We start from the raw sequence: 9,758 nt of genomic DNA, 5'->3' as shown, positions 1-9,758 counted from the left end.
ACGGGAGAACCCCCTCCTTTTGCCGTAGGTAGTATCTACACTGAAGTGCTGCACCTGTGCCGCTGAAGTGATTTAAGTGTAGTTATACCCTTAGTTACGTGTTAGCTAACACTTCTAACCTTTCATCCTCACCTAGAGACCTCCTAAGAGAACAAGAAGTGCAAAAGCCAAGATGGAGGAATCACATTCCAGAGAAGCAAATGGCCCCCAAATATAAAGCAAGGGAAAGAAATGTAATTTGTTTAAAAATGAGGGGGGAAGGACTTGAGACAACATCTCAAGACAGTCTTAAATAAATTGGATCTTCCACACCATGACCGGGGCACAGTGACACAAACACTCAAAAGAGCTGTGGTTTCAGGTAACAGAGGTCAGCCATTAACGATAGATGTGATTAAAACTGTTATAAACCAAATGGCTACCTCTGGTGTGGTGACAGCCCAAGCAAGATGAACACAGGTCAAATAAATCATCTAGCAATATGATCGTCTGGTGAAGACAAATGCATTTGATTATGGAACACTAACTGCATGTATCTGGGAATGGCAAGATTCCCATTGATTTCAGTGGGCTTAGGATGAAGCTCTGGAAGCATACAGTAATACATACATCACCCACGAGTTATATAGTATATAATCATCTGGCCATGTCCCATCATTAAGTGGGTATATTTTTTAAAAGCATTGACCATTAGCTAAATGGGGTGGGAAGAAAATCCCTTTTCAATCGTCCATGAATCTTATTACATTATTTTGATTTTATTATTTAAAGATAAAAAAGACTGAAATAACTTTTGCTGAAAGTAGCATCCTGCCTTTAAAACACCCACATGCCAGGTGTGCTGCACAGCAAAGCTGCATTGTTATCCTGGAAAAGATCACTTCCAGAAAACAATATTTTCATGAACAAGGGCCCTCTTCCTTCTGAAAGAGAAATAAAACATGCATTAGGAAAGAAAATCTCTCTGAACATCTCTGTGCTCTCGAGTGTTATTCCTTACATGAGTTCTACAGATATAATTACCATCAAACAAGGGCAAATCTTAGGAATAAGCCACCTAGTTCAAAAATGAATTATATTTATTTAGATTTCAATCTTGTATAAGCTTCTCCACAAATGCCACTTTGGGCATGCATTTAAAAAAAACAAGACTATAGAAGGTACAAAGCAAAAACTGACCAAAGCAGCATCACTTTTCTCCCATTTTACCCCACATCACTTAAGCAGCATAGTGCTGTGGCCAGGGAATGGGCCTGGGACTCAGAATCAGGAGCAGCACCTCATTCTGCCACTGGTCTGCTGTCAGACCTTGGGGAAATCACTCACCTTTCTTTAAGCTTGTTTCCCCTCCCACCCAGTGTCTGTTTTGTCTATTTAGACCAGAAACTCCTGGCGGGGGGGAAGAGGGGAGGCAGGGACCGTCTATTACTCTTTATTTGTACATAATGCAGCTAGAATCTCAGGCTGAAATTTTTCAAATTTTGATGACAAATTTTTCACAAACCCTCTTGGCTGTTTTTTTTTTAAAGTCAGCTTTATAAAATAGTTGGAATGTTACCAAAATTTCTGAAAACACTTTTGGGATATCTATAAATTGCAGTAATAGTAAGTTGACTGTGCATGCATGAGAACCTGGAGGTAAAGAATGGAAGCCTGGGAGAAAGGGATGGGCAGATACAGCCCTACGTATTGGTGGTAACACAATCCACATGCTTACCAAGGCAGCAGCTCATCACGGAGGAGACATTCCATCTAGCTAAGGGGATTGTGAATCTGACATTTTAAATTTAGTTTTACATGCATCCCAAACGCATTGATTTTTAGCTAGACTTTGCTTTGTGGTTTTATAGGATGTGGTGGGCATTTTGGTTGGGTGGTTTGCATTCTGAGATATTTCCAAAGGAAAAAAAATCCCCAGAGTTCTCTAATTGACTGCAAAATGGCTCAAGTGCTGGAAGATGGATGATACTGAAAGCAGAATCTCAGCCATAGAGAGAAAAATACTAAAGGGGAGGTCATTCACAGGGAAATGTGGTGTCATTCTGAATGTCTGCCTACACAACAGGGGCAGTCGGTGATGGAACTCTATGCTGTATCCCCTTCGGTTTACCAGGCATGTGGTCCAGAAAGTTGACCTGAGGATGTGTGGTTCGCTCCTCTCCTGCTAAAGCCAGTGGAGACTGAAATAATATGTAGTATCCTGGGACCGATATGGCTACAACAGCACTGTATACATATAATATCTAGTATTCATATTAGACTATTTATGAGGAGTTGGGGAAGATTGATTTGGCCACTGAGAATAGAAATGTGAGCATCTGCTGTAATGGCAGTAAAAAGAATTAGACTAATCAAGAGTAGTGATTCATAATGATTGTAGCAGTGTTTGTTCCTAGCATATTAAGGGAAACAATAATCCCCTTGAATATAAGAGAAACCTAAGCTTTTAAATTCAAGAACTATTCCTTCCCCTCCCCAGTCATCATCCTAGGCAGAAAGGGGCCAAAATTTTAATGTGCCCCTGAATGCATCGGGCATTCAGCAACTATTAGTTGAGGCAGTTCCTTTGAGCTCAACTCTTACAAACAACAAGGCATGCCCCAGCACTTGTGAAGTCATTCCAGGAAACAGTGCTCTCTAAAATGCGGTTGATGGGGAAGGGGTTATAACATTGGAAACCTGGTGTGCAGATCTCATGACCAAGTCATTCCTTAAACCAATCAGCACTGTTTGTTTGCTACATGAGTGATCCTAGGTCAGATTTCTCTCCTTCCGTAGAGTGAGGAAAGGGGTGGGGTAGATATCTTCTCAGCTTCTCCCTTTGATACTAGAGGTGATGTCTGCTTCTCCTTTCTATACTACATGTAGTAAGGTACTACTCATCATGATTACTGCTGGCAGAAACTGGCCCTCGTCAGTCTGGCAGGATCTTCAGCTCATACTGTTTACCTGGTAAGTCTCACATATGTGCACTAACCCACAATGTGTAAACTGTAGACACTGTCTTAATATAGTTGAAGAGCTTCCCAGCCTTATTTTTGGGGGGAAATAGGTTTATTGAATAATTATGCTATGAAATACAACTGACTCTCTTTCCTGCCCCCCATAATTTTTTATGATCGGTTAGGTACCAAAAATTCCACTGTAATTATAGGCAGTGATTGGAACTAGGTTTGGGATCCAGCAATAGACTTTATTGCCCTCTGGAGCAATCATTCATGATTTCACAGGTTTAAGGAATTTCAGGAATGTCTATGAAAAGCTAAATCTTGTAGAGCTATAGCCTGCTCACCATCTGAGACAAGAGGGACTGTACCTTCTAGTTTAATTCTCATAAAACATGTTCTAGGGCTGAGACGTTTTTGATGCATAAATCTTGGGGGCTGAAAATTCACTCTTGTTCCGCTGCCTCTTGTATTTATTTCAAGCAATATGCCACAGCCAATGTTTCTAGAGTTGTGATAGAACCAAATACACACAGCATTCCATTCACATAGGAAATTAAATTTCTTACTTTGCTTCTTGACCCTTTTCTTAAAGATCAGATGCAGGTTTTTTGTCAATCAATCATAAGGCAGTCAAAAATGTTCCTGAAGACAGGAACACCAAATATGTTATGCAGTAAGGCAACAACTGCTAATATTACTGCAGCCCATGGTCCCAGAGTTTATAAAGATTTCATCATACAAGAAAGTGCTGACCAGTAAGACTCTGATCTGAATAAGATTGCAATCGAATTTTTAAGGTGCTAAAAAAATAAAAATTGTGTTCATTAATCTTTCATCTGGCGCAAGCCTTGTCTCGGTACAAGAGACTAAATGTGTGGAGCTAAAGCCTACTTACTTTGGGCTAAATTACAGCTTTGCTGTGAGCCTTGAACAACAGGCAATATGTGGCCTTATAGACCCAGAATCAGACAGTGACTCAGAATCCCAACCTGATTCCCAGGTCCCTTCTTGTCTCAGGAGTGAAGCAATCTGCCCCTGCCCCCATTCAGATTACTTCACTCCCTGTGCTGGCTCAGCTGCATGGCTGGAGCATTGGCGGGGGAGGGAATGGAACCAAGGCTTGCCCTACTCCCAAGTGGCACAAGATGCAGTGCAGCAGCCCCACAGAGACTGTTCTCCCTCTCACACTACAGGTACCCAGTGCAGGAGAGTAAATGAAAGTTGATCTGACCCTAGCAGCTTTAGAATATCAAGCCAAATTTCTCCCTGGAATAACTCCATTGGCTTAAATGGGATTTCACCAGCACTGTACAGTAACTTCTCACTTAATGTTGTAGTTATTTTCCTGAAAAATGCGACTTTAAGCAAAATGATGTTAAGTGGATCAAATTTCCCCATAAGAATTAATGTAAATAAGGGGGGTTAGGTTCCAGGGACCTTTTTTTTTTTTTTGCCAGACAAAAGACTATATATATATATATACATACATACACAAACACAGTATAAGTTTTAAACAAACAATTTAATACTGTACACAGCGATGATGACTGGGAAACTTGGTTGAGGTGGTGGAGTCAGAGGGTGGGACATTTCCCAGGGGAGGCCTTACTGCTAAATGATGAACTAGCATCGGCTGAGCCCTCAAGGGTTAACACGTTGTTAATGTAGCCTCACAGGCTACAAGGCGGCAGGAATGGAGGGAGGGGAGACAGCATGGCAGACAGAGAGACACACACCCTGTGTGTGAGAGAGAGAGATGTGCATTTCCCCTTTAAGTAGGCTGACACCTACTACATTATCTTGTTAAGTTAATCAGGAAGCTGAGACTGCAGCAGCTGCTGCCAGGAAGCTCCCTCCCTCCTGAGCCCTGTCCTGTGTGTCCCCTGCTCTATGGAGACGGGGTAAGCGGGGTGCAGGAGCAGAGGGGAGGGAGATACCCTGACATTAGCCCCTCTTCTTCCCCCCCACCCCAGCAAGCAGGAGGCTCTGGAGAGCAGCTCCAAGGCAGAGGGCAGGAGCTGCACACGGCAGTGGGGGGAGGGACAGCTGAACTGCCAGCAATTGATAGCCTGCTGGGCGGCTGCCGCACAGGGAACATAGGGGAACTGATGGGGGGCTGCCGGCCCACCCTGGTTCCAAGCCCCCACCAGCTGGCTCCAATGGGCTGCTCTTCCTGAAAGCAGTGGACAAACGAGGACCTTATAAGGGAGCATTGCACAACTTTAAACGAGCATGTTCCCTAATTGATCAGCAATGAAACAATGTTAACCGGGACGACTTTAAGTGAGGAGTTACTGTATCTGGCTCTGAGGGCCAGAATGTGCCTTTAAAGGTGACCTGAAAAAGGGAAATCAATTGGGTTTGTGCCCTTCTTTGTTTCTTTATAGTGAATAAAGAAGGCCTGAAAGGGGTTCCTTTTTTCTTCCTGCTTTAATTTTATTTTAGAACTATCAGGTCTTGTTGTCTGTGTTTTTACTGTTGATTTTGGACCAAAGAAGCAGAAAAGGCACCGTCTTAATACTTAATTTCAGGTAGAGAGGGATTGCATCTTTAACAAAGAGAATGCTTCCCAACTGTTTGGTTAACTCCTATTTAACTCAAATGGCTGACAAAGAAACACCAAACTAAGTGCTTTAAGGATTCTGAATTAAAATCTCTTCCTCTCTCAGTTTCACCTCCTTGATGCTTTCTATTCTGTTTAGCCTCTTATAATGCTCTCATCCCTGTAGTATCTGAGCACCTTCTGGTAGTGTATTAAAGGATGTGACTAACATCTGTCTCGTGATGTTTGTCATCTCATCTTCTCCTCGGGGGAGAAGTGTGTGCAGTGGAGTGTCTTGTTTTGGTAGGGTTTCTGTTTGCTATATATTTATATTTGAGAAGAGCAGGTCAAAGAAGTGCACCTTGCATTTGGCGTGGAAGGTGGTGAGATTTGTGATAGTCTTTAGCTCCTAGGGGAGTGAATTCCACAGTCTCAGACCAGCCCCGTAGAAAGCACAGTCTCCTACACAAAAGAGCTTCACCCTTGTTGTAGAGAGTTTCATTGCACCAGAGGAGCAGAGCTGCCAACAGTGGTCTTTATCCTGGGTGACTCCTCACCCAGCAAGCTTTCCTTTGGGGTGGAGGAAGAGCATACAATGGCTGGAGCCCTTCCCCACCCTCTTTGCAGGGGAGGCTTCTGCTGCTGGCAATGCAATCCTAGCACAGAACCTGTGCTCCCTGCTCAGTTTGTGGATGGCCCATGAGCAGGGACACAAGGCAAATGACAGGGTGGACATGGGGAAGGCTCTTTGTGCTTTCTCCCTCCAAACAACTGAAGATCACCACAAAGCAAGTTCCAGTCTAGAGATGTATACTATAAATATGCTTAAATCTAGAAGGTATGATGGTGTGGTATAAAGTTTTATTGCTATGGGTGAGTTATGCTCGTTTTCCCAAGCCAGTGACAATAAAATGGGATAGGAATAGTAATCCTAATATATTTCACTTATGTCCTGTATTAGTGAGGTTTTCATGGTGTTTCAGTCTCTTCTGGCTTTTCTTGCCTACTCCTTATCACATCAACAGATATATTTTTGTTTCCATGACACTGCTGTGGCGTGGACAAAGCTTAGTGGCACTCACTACTGCAGACAAGAAGTCTGTTTATCTAATGGATTGCCATTTATTCCACAGCTGGTGAAATAGCTTTGTTTATGTAATAGTTGCCCGGCTCATCTATGCTGTGCAAAGCATTTTGCTGCATAACTGGACATGTAACAAGCTACAAAACATATTGTAACTCCACTGATGATCAAGGTAAAACCTGAAGCAGAATTAGAATCAGGTGTGTATAATTCTAACTCTATCTACATCGGAAAAGAGGAGGAAAGTGGGGGAAATGGTCTGTAGTTCAGATTCCTCAGGGCAAGTTCAGCATAGACACACATCCCATGCACTCCCACTGAAGTCAATAGGATTGCACATGGTGCTGAATTTGCTTCTTGATCTCTTATTTCCTAGATTTTGTGGGGGCGGAGAGAGGGAGCGAGCTTGTGGAAGCTGCATGTTTGGCCTCTGAGAGAGTCCCTTATGTCTCCCAGCAGAGAACTGTCTGGTTGATTGCATAGTGTTGATGGACTCAGAGATCTCGTCAGTCTTCCTTGCCTGTAAAGTGGGACTTTGATAGGGAGACGCTGTGAGCAGCTGGTGGTGGATTGAAGGAGGTGGAAGGGAAGAGTAAGTGATCAGAGAAGATGATCAAGTCAGCAAATGAACCGAGATTAGACAGGAGGTGGGGATAGGGAAAGGAATGAAATATATGTTATGGTCTAGTAACGTTTGCAGTCTATCTATATCATTATCATGCCTTCAGAAAATTGCTAATACAGTTTGGGACAGATGCGCTGGTAGGTAATAAACTCCTGAGAGCAGATTGCATGGCTTATTAAAGAAAATATGACAAACAGGGGGCCACATACGGGCTGGCACCTGCAGTGTGCACTGGGGATAGGGAATGTGGGTACAGATGTGGTCTCCTCATCTCAAAAAAGATATACTGGCATTAGAAAAGGTTCAGAGAAGGGCAGCTAAAATGATTAGGGGGTTGGAACAGGTCCCATAAGAGAAGAGATTATAGAGGTTAGGACTTTTCAGCTTGGAAAAGAGGTGGCAAATGGGGGGATATGATAGAGGTATATAAATCATGAGCGGTGTGGAGAAAGTGAATAAGGAAAAGTTATTTACTTGTTCCCATAATATAAGAACCAGGGGCCACCAAATGAAATTAATGGGCAGCTGGTTTGAAACAAATAAAAGGAAGTTCTTCTTCACACAGCGCACAGTCAACTTGTGGAACTCCTTGTCTGAGGCGGTTGTGAAGGCTAGGACTATAACAGGGTCTAAAAGAGAACTGGATAAATTCATGGAGGTTAAGTCCATTAATGGCTATTATCCGGAAAGGGTAAGGAATGGTGTCCCTAGCCTTTGTTTGCCAGAGGGTGGAGATGGATGGGAGGAGAGAGATCACTTGATCATTACCTGTTAGTTCATTCCCTCTGGGGCACCTGGCATTGGCCACTGTCGGCAGACAGATACTGGGCTGGATGGACCTTTGGTCTGACCCAGCACGGCCGTTCTTATGTTCTTAAGATCAAAGCATGCTGTGTCCAAAGCAAATTTGTGTTGTCTCATCACATGCCACTGTGAAGAGCCTGGCCAGAATCTTGTTGGAGAGCAAATCCCTTCTCCGCTTTGCCCCCTCCCAGGGACACTGAGTGTCTAAAAGGCAGCAGAAGTGGTGGGGTGGGCACCAGAGCATGGCTCGGCTCTGCCCCACCTCCACATTAGACAGTTAAAAAGGAGACGTATGATGCAACCTCTTTAAGCTTGGTACAGCTGCCCTGCCAGTATGTTGCGTCTGCAAGCTGGTAGGAGAAACTCTGGCTTATTAAGCGAGAATTCCTCCTGGAGAGTCCAGCTGCTGTGTAGCCCCTCCATATCACTCGAAAGCACCTCGGGGGGCCCTAAGATAGAATCTAGCCCAGAAACTTACACTCTGAAGAAAGACTTTCTCCTTTGCAGGATAAAGAAAATCCCTTGGGCTCAACTCCCCTTCCATCTTTGAGAGCTCCAGCAGCCACATTCAGCACAGGGACTGTCTTCACGGGAATTTGCATAGCATCTAGCATAGGGGGGCCTTGATGCTGAATATGGGCACTACTGTAATATATTTATTTAATCATGATAATGAGAGCTTCCTGCTTTTGGAAAGCAAGACACTACTTTACCTGAACATAAACCACTAGGGGAGAATTACCCAAAACACATCATTCCAAACAATCTTTAATTACACTGTTAGCCTCTTGTTTAGCCGCTCTTAGTTTAATTTTAAAATGGGAGTGGTGGTATTGATTTACCTCGAGTTATATGGCCAGGTTTTTTTTTAACTACCTTTCTATAAAGTTATATTTGCTATAACTTCAGTTAAATGGTAACTGTAGGGATCCCTTTAAATTATAGATTTGAAAAGTAGCTCATGGACTTGCTAGCATTTCACCAGACTCAAGGGCAGAGGTGACCCAGAGGACAGACACCAAGAGAAAATTCCTTCCCTCAGAGGGAGATAAAGGACCTCAGGCGATGCAGCAAGTTCTGCAGCTGGATACAAAGTACCATTTTTGGCTCTACTTCAGAAAGAGGTAAGGGGACAGAAACTGGCTTAGCTACAGATCTGAGGGAGGAAGTCTACCAGCTGCCCTCCAAGAAGATCACAATGCGGGGTGGGGAGCAGGCCAGCTAACTGTTCCCTAAATATATATATATATATATCTGTGAAGGGCCCAACTGTTCTTTGAAGGTATCTGGAGATGAGGGAGAGGAGAAGGCCATCAAGCCTGGAGGTAAAGGGTAGGAATCAGCCTAGTGGGGACTGCTGTGAAGAGGGAATGGGTGGCGAAACTCACTGGTATTTATTCCAAAACCGATGAATTTTTCTGGGTTTGCTTGAGGGTAGCTTGGAGTTTAAGGTTATAGGCATGAACCCCCTGAAAACTGTATTCACTGATTCTAGTTCAGAGACTAGTGTGAACTGAACTCAGAGGATTTCACGCTGCTGTACATGGAAACACTGCTTCCACAATGTGTTCACTCAAACCTACCAGTATTTACAGGGACATTTCTAGTAAAATGCCTGCAGACCCCAAGTATGACAAATGCTACAAAATGAGGCAAATTAATTTCTTGGTTCTCTTGCTGGATGCTGGAGAGGTATTTGACAGAATTTAATAGTCGTATTAATTTGATATGCTTTGGAGCATTAATGTGTGAGAG

At 43.4% G+C, this 9,758-nt stretch overlaps 1 long non-coding RNA gene across 1 annotated transcript in view; it reads right to left on the bottom strand.

Annotated features, from left to right (window-relative positions):
• Positions 1–831: 831 nt before the first annotated feature.
• The window catches only part of LOC140908280 (uncharacterized), a 33,906-nt gene continuing 24,979 nt past the window's right edge, over positions 832–9,758 (bottom strand). The window contains exon 3 of the long non-coding RNA XR_012157824.1: positions 832–923. This is a non-coding gene — a long non-coding RNA (uncharacterized lncRNA). The remainder of the gene's footprint in view (positions 924–9,758) is intronic.

The sequence above is a fragment of the Lepidochelys kempii genome, chromosome 3, assembly GCF_965140265.1.
Source record: "Lepidochelys kempii isolate rLepKem1 chromosome 3, rLepKem1.hap2, whole genome shotgun sequence".
Taxonomy (NCBI): Eukaryota; Metazoa; Chordata; order Testudines; family Cheloniidae; genus Lepidochelys; species Lepidochelys kempii.
The sequence above is the reverse complement of the archived record's forward strand: the minus strand, read 5'-3'. Positions and strand labels throughout refer to the sequence as shown.